The sequence below is a fragment of the Macrobrachium nipponense genome, chromosome 30 (assembly GCF_015104395.2).
Source record: "Macrobrachium nipponense isolate FS-2020 chromosome 30, ASM1510439v2, whole genome shotgun sequence".
Lineage (NCBI taxonomy): Eukaryota > Metazoa > Arthropoda > Malacostraca > Decapoda > Palaemonidae > Macrobrachium > Macrobrachium nipponense.
In genome coordinates, this window is record NC_087218.1 from 7,552,853 (window position 1) to 7,570,169 (window position 17,317).

A 17,317-nucleotide genomic window follows, 5' to 3' on the forward strand; every position below is an offset into this window, starting at 1 on the left:
AACTCTATAAGCATCTTTTAAAAAGAGGGGCTTTTGTTTAGACATAACCTAAGCATTGGGTTAAAAGCTAACACTTAGTTCTGAGAAAAGGAAAAAAGGATAACAGGACAGTTTTGTGATCTGTTGTCATCATTTAGCATTTTTTTTTCTCTAATTGACTGACATTCATTTTAATGATTTACGTCATTCTGCTCCCTGGACAGGTACAACATCCCCTTGAACGAATGCAATACTTTTTGTCAATGGTCCACGATCATTCGTATCACATTCTGGGAAATGCAGGAGCTTCCTTAGGCGCAGAATTTTACCAACAACCTCATCTTGCAGAATACTTGATCCACTCTTCGTTTGCTAACTTGCACCTTATCCCAGATTATAGAATACGACCGATTATTCGAACTTTTTTGAAGAAGCCTTTCATTCAGTCAGTGTCCTGCAGAATAAATTACAGGCCTGTCTTATTGCCAGTCCTTAAAATCAATTCTGTGTCCATATAGTAAGTGTAGTAAGTTTTATAGGCTTACATTAATTTTGTAGTACTTCGATTGTTTTTATTGGTGATCATTTATGATGGGTGTTTAAATTCTTTATCTTCAGTAGTACATCACACAATTTTGGTGATGCCAGAGTAGTAATAATTGGTATTTTACAGTAAGACATGTGATGCTGAACCTTGTAGTCCACTAGTGTAATATGCCATTTATAAAATGTGAATTGCCAAATGTGCAAGACAGGTCTAGAATGATTTGAGGTAAGTTTGCTGTATGCAAATTAGTTTTCAGAAATGGTTTGAGGTGAAAATGATGGAAATCATAATGTGTAAACCTCAAATATTATCCCATAAAAAATTAGACAAATGCAACAGTACAGACAACTGTAATCCATGTATGCACCTGAAAATAGTTTTTTCTACAAAATCCCATAAAATTATGCTTGTTTGGTGAGCTTGCCTGGATCTGTACTGTGAATATGTGCTACGCAATTCGTTCCTGTCCATTTGTATCTCAAAAATGTTAAGTAGTAGTGAACAACACAACACGAATTAAGCAAACCAGACTAAAATTGTAATATAGATTTTATTGATCTTTGTGAAATTCTTTATTAACCAGTAATAGTTGAATGGCTAAGAAAAAAAAACTGGTTTTGCACATAATGTCAATTGGAAATAATGAATATACTGCAGCAATGAATACTGACATTATTGATAAATAACTACATTTGCTGATCTTGTCTGAGCCTGTGATGTACTGGCTAAAGTGACCCCCGTCTATTCGCGGTTCCGGATTCACAGACTCACGATTCACGGATTACTCTATGGAACATAAATACACAATATTTGCAGAAACTTCACCTATTTGCTGTATGTATTTTTCACTTTAGAAATACTTGCTAATTACTATTTCATATAATTTTCATGAAAACATTTGTGATAAAACTATTAAAACTCGGGTATAAGCATTTTTATCTAAATTATTTTTGCGTTTGAACTATCAAATTGGGCATTTCTAAGCATTTCTAGAGGGGTTTAAATATTCGCTGATTTTAAGCTTATTCTCTCTGTTAATAATTACGTATACGTAATCATAATTATTATATGGTATCATCAAACAGTCATATTTTTGTGGTAGTGAAAAAATTTTTCAACTTTTCTTTATTGACCTTTTATACTTGCTATATAATTTAAATTTTTTCTGAATATACATATTACGTTTTTATACATTCAACTTACCTGTCAGATATATATAGCTATTACTCCGTCGTCCGACAGAAATTCGAATTTCGCGGCACACGCGGCAGGTAGGTCAGGTGATCTACCCCCCCCCCCCGCCGCTGGGTGGCGGGAATAGGAACCATACCCGTTTTCTAATTCATAATTTTTCTGTCGCTGAATGTAAACAACGTTTGCAGTTCCTCCTGATGGATTTTCGTGTTCATCGCCATCGATCGTCTGGGCTAACTTTTACAGGGAAGTAATGGATCTTTGGTTCGGCATACGCTTTTGTTAACTTTTAGAATTTTTTTTTGATAAATTAACTTCGAAAATTTAGAAGATTAAGTGACTTGTAACTACCGAAGTTTTTGGTAGCCACGTCCACTTTCACGAAGTGAATTACGTATACTTTCATGAAAGGGAATTACTTATATCTATTCATTAATACAAATAAGTGTTAGAGTTTGATTGAGGAAATGTATATCTTTCTTCCTAGTTGGGGAAGTCAGAAAAGTAACTATCCTTTAGAAGCTTTAATTAGCTTGTGTTAACGAGCAATATAGTAGTAACAGTACTAGTAGTTGTTTGCATCCTCATCACCTTCTTACTCCGCAGAATCTACAATATCATATTTGCAAATTGTAGACTTTGGATATAGTTCGAATGCGAACTCGTAGAACGTAAGAAGTGAATATAGTGTTCCCCCATTACAATGGAGGGTGCGTCTGACGGCTCTGTCTCGCTCTCAGGTCTAGACCTCTTCCAAGCTCACAAGCCAGAGGAGAAGGAATGTCGAAAACCGTAAGGAGTTTCAGAGAATCCCACCGGTCAGGCGTCCCCTCGGCAGGTTCTGTAGAGCGTCCCAGGACTGCCAGGATAGCCATTGGAAAGGCATCCTAAAACAGTGTTTCTCCCTTTTTATGCGTACGGTTCCTCGATGGATAGAAGAACTTCAATGAATGAAATTGGCGAAGATCCTCGTATAATGCCTTCTGGTAGAATTATTCAAAATTAGAATGACATTAATCGATCCACCTTTCGGAATCAGGCGACGATTTAGCGCCTTCTAATATTAGAGATCATTCGATAACATTTGTGATAAAGTCATTGTTCGACATTTTTTTTCGCAACTAGACGAGAGCGCTATCCAATGGGGGTATGAAATTGTTATTTCAACATAAGATTCCCCATCGGTGCATTTTTAGATATAAATCTATTATGATGAGAACGATTTAGATTGTTTGTCAATCGAATGAATTATATGGATCTCGTGAGTGATAAAGCATATATGTATGACTTTTAAGCTTCTAGATCCTACCATGCTTAGGACAAATCGCCTTAGGACTACGGTATGGCAAGGCATAGACACATACCGAAACAAATTTACGCTATAATGGTCAAGTGAAATCCTTACAAAATTTCCTAAATTAATACGGTTTACATTAATGTAACAGTATTATAGAGGATTCTATTAAGCTAGAGTATGATTTATATGATGCTATCGTGTCTCGAGAAGTGATCGGAGAAGCATATCTTTATTGTGGATTGAGAGTAGGATAGAACTTTTTTCTTCGTGTTAGAAGAGGTTTCCATGGATTACCAATACCCTTCTAGGACTTTCCTAGGAAGGAATAGGTTTAAAAGAATTGTTTAGACGACACCTATTTAGTTGTTACTTAGACTGTCGAAAGTCTTCGTTAGCTTAATTATGCTGCATAATAAAAAACTTCCTGAAGTTCGATAATAATTTATAAGATTCCTTTATTTAATGGAGTAACTGGCAACTATGGAAAGGGAAGGCCAGACGGCTTTCGCTTGGAAGACCAACCAACGCAGTCGCAGTACCATCTTGTTCTCAGTCGTGAGAGGTCGTTTACAGCTCTCTCTCCTGCGGAATGGGATAATTAACCGTATCTCTTCCCTACAATCGTCGGGCTTAGCCTCGGATTGAGGGAATACTGAAGCTATCATAAATAATATAGTGTCTGCCTTTTGTTAGGATCTTCAATAAGAAGGATATTACAACCTTTCAATGCTGTTTACCGTAGGTAACATGATTAAAGGATTCTAATGCAGCAGAACATGATATTATTAATGCACTCATACTTACGAAAGCATGGCTTATTAGAATACATACTTAGTGAGAAGAGAGATGTAATAGAGATTCACTTCAAGACATCACGGTATGGTTAAGTCTTTCGAAAAAAAGGACACAACCGTATTTAGAATCGGATATTGCGCAGAAGTTGTATGAGTCGGATGAGAAACATTCTTTAGTGGGAAATGGTTTCCCTGAATGGATTATACTACGTATATAAAAGTTTTTCATAATAAAGAACGGAATTAACATATGAAGGATGTCGGGTACCATAAAGACAGATGTTCTGGCACATAAACATAAAGATAATTAGTAGGAGGCGCCAGCCTGGCGCAGATGCGCCACCACCTGGCGCGGGTTGCGCCGGCCTGGCGCAGGTTGCGCCAGCCTGGCGCGAGTTGCGCCACCCCCTGGCGCAAAATTGCACCAACTTGGTGCAATAAGCCTAGAGCACCATCCAAAATATTTCTCGTTTGAGCGAGTTATTAAATAAAAGCAATACAAGAATTTGCGAGTCCGTGAGACCTCGATCGACGATAATAACTGTTTTTGTTTTTTAAGTATGTCTAACATTTATTGCAAAGAGTTGTGAGAACTGCGAGAAGTCTTCTTCATAGATCTCTAGCAAGAAGAAGACGAACAGTCTTCCTGTAGAGTGCTTCCTTTTCCTCAAACCATGCCATAAGGAATCATAAGCGCCAGCCAGACGCCTGGCTCTAACTAGAAATAATTAGTTAATAGACATACCTTAGAGCAAATTATGCTTTCCTACATAGAGCTGGGAAGTTACTCAGTCCCTCGCACTGGAGTGGTCCTTCTCGTTCAGGAAAAAAGAGGGGGGGGGGATACGGAAGAATTAACCGAGGAAAGAATAATTCCCCTTCCGATATACTCGTATTAGAGGAAAATTGAGAAGAAACATCCAACTATGGAAGTACTGTAGAATTATAGGATTCTTACAGCACCTCTTCTTATTTTGATATCGAGATTTCCTGACCAAGGTTGCGAGTAATAGGCCATAAAGGCTCCAGCCAGGCTTAACCAAGCGATAGGCGCCAACCAGGCGCGAGCGCCAGCTAGGCGCGAGGCGTCAGCCAGGCGCGAGCGCCAGCTTTAACCACGATAGGCGCCAGCCAGGCGCGAGGCGTCAGCCAGGCGCGAGCGCCAGCCAGGCGCAAGATATCAGGATCTCCAATTTCTCAGTATTTGGAGATAGACTTTCCAAGAGTTTCCTCTTTGAGAACTGACACAAGATCAGTTTTTTCCTGACAGTGACACAAGTTGTCGCACAGGCGGGCCGTGGCCCTTGTCAGGATTAACTGAATTGCGGAGTCTTCTAACAAGAACAGACTTCTCATGTCAGGTAACATAGTGGTCGCGTGAGCGACTTCTTTCCTGGCAAGAGGAGTGTTTTTGGAGAAACTTTTTTTGCCAGATCAACCCTCTACTGACAATTACTCTAGATATCGCACAGGCGAACGTAGTACGTGTCAGGATAAGTGGGTTCTCCTGCTTTATAGACCTTTACATGGTGAAGAGAACTGATATCTTTAGAGGTCTCTCGCTTTCCTCAACCTTATGAGACAAGGGATAGAAATATATCAGACTCATAAGTTAATCTGGGTGCAGGTTTTAGAAAGACCTTCTAGCAACCCCGTTTATATTGCACGTTTCGGCTAGTCCCTTGAACCATGCAGCTCCTCTTTCTCCTCTTTCATTGTTATTAACAGGATGGTATATTATCCTACTCCCATGTAAACATATAACAAGGAAGACCTTGTAATGTTGGTACTAGAAAAGACTCGTAGGAGCTCTCAGTATTGGGTGAGAGGCTCTTTCAAGTATCTGAACCGTACATTACGGCCTGATGTCCTAGGATAGGAATCTTGAATGATTCTCCTCGATCCTGGATCAGTTAGTAGGAGAATAGGATAATAATAATTTGTTTTGCAGAATAACGATGATAGAATTTTTCCATTCTCTCGTTGCCCAGGCACGAGGACAGGAAGAAAGAATATAGAGAGAGGTAGCAATATACGCCATCTTTATGTTATAGAAAGGGGAATAAAATTTAGTCTTTTTCCCTAAAAAAGATAAACTCTTTACAGAATGTAAGACAAAGGGCGTCAAAGAAAGAGAGGATATATGTTATGCCTCATTTTAGACTTAGTGAGGTTGGATTCTCAGAGGTCACGTTCTTCTCACAGCAGGTTTTGGAAGTCTTTTCAAGACAGTCTGAATATTCTTTCAACATCTATTTTAAATGGACCTTAACAACCTCTCCACTCTGAGTCTGTCTGCGTTGCAGACTGACCAGAAGTGGACAGAATGAGAGGATGTTTCAAGGTAAATGACAGTAGTCATGGATAAGATATATAATTACTGCAGATCGTGCTTGAGGGAATGAGGAAACTGTCCTCTTCCGATACCTCTGTGAACCACATAGCGGTTTTTTACTTCCCTTTCAGAGGGAAGAATTACCTTTGTATATATCTGCTATCAAAGAACGCAGTAAAAGGCTATACTCTGTCTCTATAAAGGGAATTGGAGATAGCAGAGCATTAAGATCTTCGGGACCTTACACAATACCCATCTATACGACAAAACTTGGAGATCTTATAGTTACAATGGGATCCTATTTGGGCCTCAGATTCCTTGTTCGGACAAAATGGAACTGCTCCTCATCAATGTCTCTCTTGGTACTAATAGACAAAAGGGACGAGTGAGATTTTGGGCTTGGAAATCTTGGAATCAAATCTAGAAAGACTCGGCAAGGGGTCCTGCCAGCATGGTATGTTTGGCAAAACAAGAATTACACCTTTTATTCCTGGATCAATCGCTTTCAGATAAAGGATTTTGTTGTCCAGGCAAGGTATTTTACGTTGTTATCTACAAAAGAAGATAAGATTTAAACGTTTGCTGACAGAGTCTTTGGAATACGATGAGGGCTCAAAACTACTTCCCAGAAGGTTCGAAGAGATATATTTAAAGAGCTAGAAATCGGGAATCCTCCCAATTTCAGCTCAGAGTCTCCTTAAACTTCCAGGCTCTTTCCCTGCCTTCGTGCAGGAGGATAGGGAAGATTTGCAACGAGAGAAACTCTTCAACATGTAGGAAGAGTGCTCGTTAGCAAACTGAAGTATCAAGTATGATCCTCCTCGGAGGAAGACTGGTCTCTCGGACTATTAGATTCCTATCGTCTACTGGATGTAGCTGACTAAAATTACCTCCCCTTGTTGCAGAGGCCATAAGCTCAAAGTGAAAGAATTCTTCCACCCTTTTCCTTTCTCCTGCTAAACGATGTGGATGTTCAGACTTTCGGACAATGTAGCGCCAATCAGGCGCCAAATGCCAAACAGGTGTAAAGACGCCAGAGCAAGACAGTCCAATTAAACACTGTCATTGTCTGATGAGGAGAAGGAGTAGGCCTCCAATCTGGCGCAGATGCGCTAGAGGCGAATGAATCAAGCAAATAAAGTGTCCGAGGTGGACATCGCCAGTTTCATCGAGACTCTTAACAAGCTCGAATCTCCACGAGTGGGGAGAATAAGTCAGCCAGACGCGAGGAGCCAGCCAGGCGCGAGGCGCCAGGCAAGCGAGGCACCAGCCAGCGCGGCACCAGACGCGGAGCAGGCAGCGCAGGCGCCAGGCAGGCGCGAGGCGCCAGCCAGGCGCGAGACGCCAGGCAGGCGCGAGACGCCAGGCAGGCGCGAGACGCCAGGCAGGCGCGAGGCTCCAGCCAGGCGCGAGGCTCCAGCCAGGCGCGAGGCGCCAGTCAGGGGCGAGGCGCCAGGCAGGCGCGAGGCTCCAGTCAGGCGCGAGGCGCCAGGCAGGCGCGAGGCGCCAGGCAGGCGCGAGGCGCCAGCCAGGGGCGAGGCGCCAGGCAGGCGCGAGGCGCCAGCCAGGGGCGAGGCGCCAGACAGGCGCGAGGCGCCAGCCAGGCGCAAGCCAGGTCTGGGCTGGGGCTTCATCTAGAAGAGATCTGTTGCAAAGAAAGCCCTGGTCTTCTTTGGAAGAGTGGAATCTCTAAAGCACTTCTTGAGTAACTTGGACGTTTCCTTCAAACAGCTAAGAATTAAAAGCGCTTGAAGTGCGAGCTTTTAACAATTCTTGTTCTTTCCATACAATATGTCATGAGAGTCATATTAGCTGTATAACGGGAGATGCAACTCTGTGTTGACTTCTCTTTGCACGAAGGAGATCAAGTGGGCCGATGAGAGATCCTTCTCTCTTTGTTATACGTGTCCACGGATGCGTTGCTGGGATAGGGAGCCGACACTGATCCTTAACTAGTGAATCAAAACATTTTTTATTTTTTATTTTTTATTTTTAGCCTAAGTGTATTATTTTTCTGGGGTTATTTGAAATGAGTTTGGGGATAGCTCTTTCAAATTAAGCACAAACCCTCGTGTTAGGATCAGGTGATCGGGATCGGTGTTGTGCTCCTTAAATTATGCCAATAGGCATTGGTGTATTGTCATGTAAGTGGATAAGACCCCATTGACAAATGACCACTAGATTCTGTCAAGTAAGTGGATAAGACCCCATTGACAGATCTACAAGAACTCTTAGCCATAGGTCACATCCTCGCTGAGGCTCTTGAGACGAAGCAGACTACTAGCAAAATAGCTAGGAAGTCGACCCCATTTCGTCTAAACACATAGGAACCAAGGTTTTATTTATTTATTACCTACAACGTATGTGTTTACCTGTCTATCAGTAATAGCTGTCTTTTACCCTCCACCAATGGTGTGAATCAGCTAGTATATATCTGACAGGTAAGTTGAATGTATAAAAATGATATTGTTATGATACAATAAAGTTTTTATACATACTTACCTGGCAGATATATACAATTAAATGGCCCCCACCCAGCCTCCCCTCAGGAGACAGCTGGAAGAAAAATTATGAATTAGAAAACGGGTATGGTTCCTATTCCGCCACCCAGCGGCGGGGGGGTAGATCACCTGACCTACCTGCCGCGTGTGCCGCGAAATTCGAATTTCTGTCGGACGACGGAGTAATAGCTATGTATATATCTGCCAGGTAAGTATGTATAAAACTTTATTGTATCATAACAATATCATTTTTATGCATAACCAATTACCTATATGTAAAAGAATACCAATTGCACTTGTTCATATACGAAAACAAACCTTTGGTCTTAACATTAGGATTTACTAGCGCCAAGCTGGAAACCGGTAGAATTAAAAATTAACTTGTGCGATCCAGGGACTATTGGCTTCTATATCAGGTCATGGGGCATGTATACCCAGAATGCCCTCGGCGTCGTCTGTGACCCACCAGTTATCTTTCTACCGCCTTTAAGATAGGACGGGTTTACTGTCTATCTGTTTAAAGCCGGTTTTAGTTTGCCTGTTTTTATCCATGTCACTTTCATTTTTCTTATTGATTCTCTTTCTCTGAGTGGACTCAGTGTGGGTGTGAGCTGTAAGTGTGTAAGTGGCGAGATGGAGTGTTTTGTATCGCCATCGGGATCTTCTTCCGTTTTGAAGACGACAATGGAAATGCCCTGGAGTTAGTGGCTGTCTGTGTTCAAGATTCCTAACTTCGGTGTTGACGGATCCTCATCCAACGTTTGTAGTAGGTGCAGAGAAAATGTATGTACAATTTACTCATCCTTGTTCTGTTTTTGTTGTGGTTGGTTGGTGAAACATGGAGAAGTTTTATGAGAAAGGCCAGTACAAAGAAAGGAGTCAACGCCGTCATTGGATGACCAAGCGTTGCCGGCTTCTTTTGTATCGGCAATACACCAGACTGCTCCATATGTTTCGCCACCTGCCTTTGATTTGTCCCATACCCCATCGGTTTCTCTTAGTGGTTCGTTATCAGTTTATTAATCTATAACATTGAATATGGTGATTGCAGGTCCACAATAATATCGCATGTGAAGTATATAAGGTGTTTAATAATAAGAGCTTTCGAACCCTGCACCAGGTTCATCCTCAGCCAAGTGAACATTATACTGGCTGAGGATGAACCTGGTGGGGCAGGGTTCGAAAGCTCTTATTATTAAACACTTATATACTTCACATGCGATATTATTGTGGACCTGCAATCATTGTTATAATTTTCGACACTGAAAATTGTGCCCACATTGAATGGTCATAGAAATGAATCCAGCATGGCATTTCAAATAAGAAATTCTCAGAATGCACAAAAGTAATGCACAAAAAGCGCCTTAGTGCTTTGGTTGGTTTGGTGTTTGCTTCTCACCTCGGTGGTCCCGGGTTCGATTCTTGGCCATTCCATTGAGGAGTGAAAGATGTGTATTTCTGGTGATAGAAGTTCACTCTCGACATGGTTTTGGAAGTCACGTAAAGCCGTTGGTCCCGTTGCTGAATAACCGCTGGTGGTTTCATGCAATGTAAAAACACCATACAAACAAACAATAGTAATGAAAATATGCTAATGAAAACAATGGAAAAAGTGGTCAGACTAACATTGTGCAGCAATGACTACCCTTCCTGGCTTGGAAGGTAAGGGCTGATTACATTTTTAAGAGCAACTGAGGATAAAATGGACAATGGTGTTTGCCTGAAAGTGTGATGCCTTGAAGGATTATTGTAGATGGTCTTGGCATCTGTAGTAGTGATTATCTTTCGGATGTAACAAGTTAGTGTAATTGGAGAGCCGTTTGCGCAAAAGTAAGGCTATGAAGTAGATTAGTACGAAAAATTTCTTTTGATTTGTAAGACTTCATTTTTACCAATGAATTTTAATCTTTTGTAATCTTAATTGGACAGCTTAGGAGTAGCACTTACTAAAACATCAGCTCTACTGTACAATTATTCCATAAGAAATTTTTAAAACTTGAGGTTCTTTTTTGACCATGTTTTCACATATTAGGGGAGTGGACTGTATTTGAGTTAGATTAATAAATAAACATTAGATATGTTTAAAGAATCAAATCATTCTTTGTCATCTTCACTTTACATTACTTGTAATAACTTCTAAGAAGAATTAAGTTACTGTACATGTTCACACTGATGACTTTTTGAAAGTTGAAATGAAACATTGTTTTTTGAAATTTGTTGTGTTTATGTTGTAGGATTTGGTTCAGGAGTGCAAGCTTTATTCTTTATTTAGCCTTGCTGTAAATATTTGAAATTCTTGAATATTTTGAAGTTAGCCTTGTTATGAGCATTTGCTATTCTTAGGTATTCTAAAAGGTTTCATGGTTTCCTGTAAAAATTTTTAACATTTATCACACATTAACTATCTTCCTTGTTCATCCTTCAGATGAAAATTTTATTCTTACTTATATTGTATATTATAATATTTTGTCATTCATCTGTGTTATGAACATTTTATATTTTTATGTATTCTGACTCAATTCCTCATTGATGCTTACATGCTTACATGGAACATATTCTTATTTATTGTAATACATCCCATCTAGAAATATTTTATATTGTCCATACACTGTTACAAATCTGGATTTTACATAAGGGAGAATCTCTTAGTGCTAGCTGGATCGCGTTAAAAATAATACAAGGATTTGGTGGTAGCCAATGATGAAATAGTAGGTGGAGTCCGATCTCTTTCCCACTTGTACCTTTTGGTTGATGCGCAGCCATCTCTTAATCATCTTCACAAGAACAAGTGCTGCCTGTCTTGCAATAGAAGCTAGTTTATTATGCATTCCTGCACTAGTTACACCTTGGTGGTCTTGCTTTTCATTTTTGTGTGTATGTATGATTCTATGATATTTTGTGTTTGTTTTATGGGTTTTGCATTAGGGATGCAAACACTAGATTCAGCTAATAAGGCATTGCCTCAGAGATGATGTCCAGGGGTAGGTAACAATCCTTGCTTCCGTTATTTAGCCTCTGTCGATACTGATCCTCATACTTGTGGCAGATGCAGAGCTAATGGACTGCAGGTAAGTAACCCTTGTACGAGTGTTGCGATTAGTCTCCTGAGCAATGGAAGCATTTGGTAGAAGAAAAAATAGAGAGGAAGTCTGTTGTTCTGTCTGGGGAAGGCTTCTCATTGCATAATCTATTCATGACTGCATGGTGGCTGGATGACTAGAACCTGACCATAGGAGTGCCCCTTCACTCTCTCCTTCTGGAGTCCTTATGTTCTCAGATGCCTTGAATGAGGGTTGGGGAACACACTTAGAAGACAGACTCTTGACCTCAGGTTTGTGGGATCAACAAGAGAGGGAACTTCATATTAATGTCTTTGAGCTAAAGGCATTTGTCAACAAACCTGAGGGACTAGTATCCCTTCAACTTCACGAATTGACAGTAGTACATACTACTACACCAGTGGACGGTGACTTGCTCAGTGGGCCTTTTCAGGCAGATACATTCCAGGCAAGAGGAATGTAGTGGCAGACAAGTTGAGTTGTAGGGTTAAGTATTGGGGACAGAGTGGTCATTACACTTGGAAGTAGTGGAACAACCATCTGTGGGGAAGGCCAATGGTAGATGTATTCGCCCAAGATTTTGGTTATGAAAGTGGGAGTGAATGAGGTGACTGGTCTTCTTCCTTTCCCTTTCTTCTTCTCCTCTTTCGGCAGGCAGGGGAGAGATGTAAGCCATCGTGTGATGGAACTGGCTAGGTACAGACGAGTGAGCAGCCATTCTATTTCTATTATGATTGTTTCTGTCAATAAAAATTTTTGAAATAAAAGCTAATCCTCCCTCTCTTACAAGGGAAGAGAGGAATTGACATGAGGGGGGAAGAGTTCATACTCCGCCTACTCTGTCTCCATTGGCTATCACCATGCTACCACCAAATCTTTGTTCTATTTTTAACCAGATCCAGCTAGCACCAAGAGATTTTCCTCTACATAAAGACCTTAGGTTTGTAATTTTGAAAATACAAATAAATTTAAAATTTGTAATTTTTTTTGCTTAATTCTATCATTTTCTCAGTTATCACATGATTTATTCCCTTAGGGTGGGTAGTTCCGACAGTGCACCTCATGGTTTTCTTTGCATTGTCCCTTTGGCCCTTAACTGCAACCCCTTTCATTCCTTTAACTGTACTTCCTTTCATATTCTCTTTCTTCCATCTTACTTTCCACTCTCCCCTTACAATTTATTCATGGTGTAACTGGGAGGTTTTCCTCCTGAATTCATATTCTGTTTTATCATCTGGTTTATTGTGATTGTTGATTGTCTTCCTTGTTTTTCTGAACAGTGTTGGAAAGGCTTAGTGGTCGCTGGGATCACCTAACAAATGTTGTTGAAAGTGATTCACAGGAAGAGAATCAGGATGTTCAAGAAATATTAGAGGACTTGCTGATTCGAATGCTTACAAGAGAATATGTTGATGTAAGTAGGTGATTCCTGACACTATAGTTTCTTTTATTTAAAATTTAGGATTAAGGTAATTTAAATTTTAGGATTAGTATTCTTTTTTTCCCTCCCCCTCTGATTAGGTTTAGATGCTGCTTATTTTTAGTTAAGTGTCATAACAAATGGGATACTGAGGTCATAACAAATGGGATACTGAGGGGTGTGTGAGTCCTACCCTTTACAAAGAGCTCTTAAACATGTTTAAAATAACAGACTCAATCAAATATGGCAGTGGTTTGTACAAAACATAAATTTGCATTAAAACCTCAGCATTTTGATAAAGACATAAATTTATTACCACACTTCCCCTTACGGTAAATATCATGGTTGTCATTTTCTGTGGACAGGGTGCATAAGTAGCTATGGATTTCTCGACCTCAGATTGTTGGACCAGTTTTCTTGAAGTAAATGATGTTAATAATAATCAGTGAGCACATCATTTCATTTCCATAAATACAGATTAGATAGTAGTTTATGTAGAATTAAAACTACAGATTAGATAGTAGTTTATGTAGAATTAAACTATAGGTTAGTTTTACAGATAGGCAATTGATGATGTTGTCTAAGAGAAAACAGACAATTGATGCCTGTTGTCCAAGAGAAAAAGAAATTACCCTTACTTTTTATTGATAGCCTTAAGTATAGTGATGTTTAATTTTCCAAGGTAATTGGGCAGATGTTAGTTGTTAATTCATGTTTCATTTCAGCTTTTGAAAGCCGTTCTGATGAGTGGACAGCGTGGAGTGACATTTGATGCTCCTGAAGTAATGGATGCTGACATGGAGATTGCAATATCGTCTTCATCTAACAATGACATGTTGTCAGAATTAGGTGAACTAGTCTTGGGCTGTGATACTATTTGTCAATCCATTGTAACTACACTTTTAAAGTAAGTCAGAATTTCCTTAGTTTGTGCAATTGCGTCTTTACAATAGTGAAACCTCATATTTTGCTTTGGTACAGGGACTTGTTAATTTTTTTTTTTTTTTCTTATGTTTTCTCTGGGACTTTGAGGAAGTTCTCATCATTGAATACAATCATTGTATTGAAATCATTATAGCAGCAGGAAAGTGAATTTCATATTAAGGAATCAGAAAAGAAAAAAAACAGTGGAAAAGTGTTCAAAAGGGCTTCGTTTTTGCTTTTGTGCTTTGTATCTAGTGAACTGAAATTTACGTATTATTAACATAACCACTTAATTAGTTGCTGTATGAAAAAAGTCAACTGTCTAAATCCACATGGGCACATAGGATGTGTATACTCTCTTCTTGTTAGAGTTAGCTCTATGTACAGGCAGTCCCGGGTTACGACGGGGGGTTCCGTTCTTGAGACGGCGTCGTAAGCCCGAAAATCGTCGTAAGCCGGAACGACGCTTGGAAATATGTCTTAAACTATAAAAAGTTATAAAAACCTTACTTGTAATCCTTTGGTTACACTACATGTTGTTTCCTGTAGTTTTATGTACAACCTGGAGTTATTTTTCATAAAAGAATGCTGGTTCTTGAAGGTAAAAACTATTGTAATCCAATCTGGTGACACTACATTCTTGAAGTTTATGTACAACCTGGAGTGATTTTGCAAAATCTTGAGGGCTACAAGAACAGCTGATTACTATTTACGTATTCATATAGACTAATTAAAGTAAATGATCTTTAAATAGGCTTATATATTAGTATCAACAAAACATTTCCTGCCATGAGTCAGAGACCGTTTAATGAAACGAAACACTTCTCTGTCCTATCTGTTCAGAAAATAAACGTTACGTCAATCCCCGAGACCATTGTTGCCAAAGCGTCTCTCTCTCTCTCTCTCTCTCTCTCTCTCTCTGATCAAATTACATTGAAAACTTGACATACGATTGCCCTAATATACGAATGTTTTGAGATACAACAGAAAATACAAGCTTTGATATACAACGAAATATTTGAGATACGATTTTGCGATGAGTGTTAGTTGTATAGGCGACCGATAAATGGCGTTCAGTCTGTTTGTTTGTTGGTGCTGCATGTTAACACGTCGTTGTTTAGTTCGTTGTATTTCTGGCGCCTATTTTTCTTGTTATTTTGTCTATTTTATTATTAACCATGGGTCTCAAAGCTAAAGACAAAGCAGGTGATAAGAAAAAACCCAAGAAAATGATTCGATGGAAGCAAAACATGAAATTATAGCAAAGCATGAACGTGTTCGTATCGTCGATTGGCAAACGAGTATGGTCGAAATCCTTCTACAATATCCACGATCATCAAGCAGAAGGAAAGCTATAAAAAACCCCCGAGACTATTGTTGCCAAAGCGTCTCTCTCTCTCTCTCTCTCTCTCTCTCTGATCAAATTACGTACTGGATAATGTCTCTCTTTGGATACTTCGATTTTGCCAAATATTGAGGGCTACAAGAACAGTTGATTACTATTTACGTATCATATAGACTAATTAAGTAAACGTATCTTTAAATAGGCTTATATTATTAGTATCAACAAAACATTTACTGGCATGAGTCAGAGGCCGTTTAACGAAACGAACACTTCTCTGTCCTTAACTCGGAGCGTCGGAAGACGCCTCTCTCTCTCTCTCTCTCTCTCTCTCTCTCTCTCTCTTCTCTCTCTCTCTCTCTCTCTCTCTCTCTCTCTCTCTCTCTCTCTCTCTCTCTGATCAAATTACTGGATAATGTCTCTCTTTGGATACTTGGAATTTGCGTTGTAATCTAACCAGAAACTTCGTTTTTGTTATTATTACTGGAAGCAAGCAATGATTTTTCATTTGCGCTTTTGGACTGTTATATGTAAACTAGTATGTATTCATTCGCTCGGAAACTAGTTCCGCATATGAGGCGTCACTAAAAAACATAGAAAAATACAACATAAAAAGTGTCGAAAATCATCATAATCTCAAAATTTTTTTGTAATCTAACCAGAAACTTATTTTTATTAATATACTGTGCTAAACTATAAAGGATTTTTATCATAGTATGCGTTTTTAAAAGCGTCGTTAACTCGGAGCGTCGGAAGCGTCAGCGTCGTAACCTCGGACAAGCGTCGTAACCCAGGACGGATTTTTCATTGAATATTTAAGAAAAAAGCGTCGTAACCTCAGAACGTCGTAAGCCGGAACCGTCGTAACCCGGGGACCGCCTGTATAGTTTTCAATTATTCCTCTCTCAGTATGAGAAAGAAAATGTGACATTACTCAGTACTCAGTTTGGCCAGTCTATATTCAGGCAGAAGGGAAGACAGTTTTGTCATACATTCTGATGGGATTTTTTTTACTTGGCCTCCTTAAGTCATTTTATAATTTTTATAATTAGTAAATAGTTTAACAGTCTAAATTAACATTCATAGATCACATGTGGCTGGCTTGATAAATGTGTGTATGCAGTTATAGTTACAACATAATGTAGATTTTTAGGTATTGTTATATTGTCCTAATTTCTTAGAAATAATCTATGAGGCATTGTTCATGAAGTATTTGGAAGGTGGGTCCAGCTTTTTGTTATAATTCAGTTGGAGGTTTCATGTGTATTGATTTGATGGACTGATTCTTTTAAATGTAGCATATTGGTAGCAGCTTTGACTAGTACACACCGATCACTCCCAAGTTTTGCATCCCTCAAGTGTGTATTTACACCCCTTTCATAATGTATTTCTCAAATTTTACTCTTTCTGTGTCTCTTGTTGACTGTCATATTTTGTTATGCTTTTTATTCATTTACAACCTTGATATGAGTGTTTTTGTTTTAACATTTACAAAGGATATATTAGTATGTCAATTTTTTGTATATTTAAGCTTTGTTGTTTATGAGGACTTCTTTTGAACAGTAGGCTTGTCCTTGAAGATATTCTTTCTAAAATTCATGTAACAAAGTACCTACAGTGTTTGTGTGTACGAGGTACAGTGTGTGTCAGCATTTTGTGTATAACTGCCTACACTGCATTTTACCTTTCATCCAATCTCGTTTCTGTTGATCTCACTTGCTGTCCCTCAGTGTTCTTAAAACAGTTTCTCTGATGATGAATTAATGACCCTGGGGCACTTAGTTTTATGGACATTAGTATTAGTTTTATGGTTGAACAGAACTAGGTGGTTGAGATAGGGTGGCAGGCCTCCCCATTCTAAAACTGTGGTGACCTAAAAAGTCCAAATAAAGAATAAGCTCTGTTTGCACAAAGCTGCATTGTAG

At 39.3% G+C, this 17,317-nt stretch overlaps 1 pseudogene; it reads left to right on the top strand.

The window, feature by feature from the left end:
* Positions 1-17,317, top strand: part of LOC135201966 (exportin-5-like) — a 112,904-nt pseudogene that overhangs the window by 41,712 nt on the left and 53,875 nt on the right.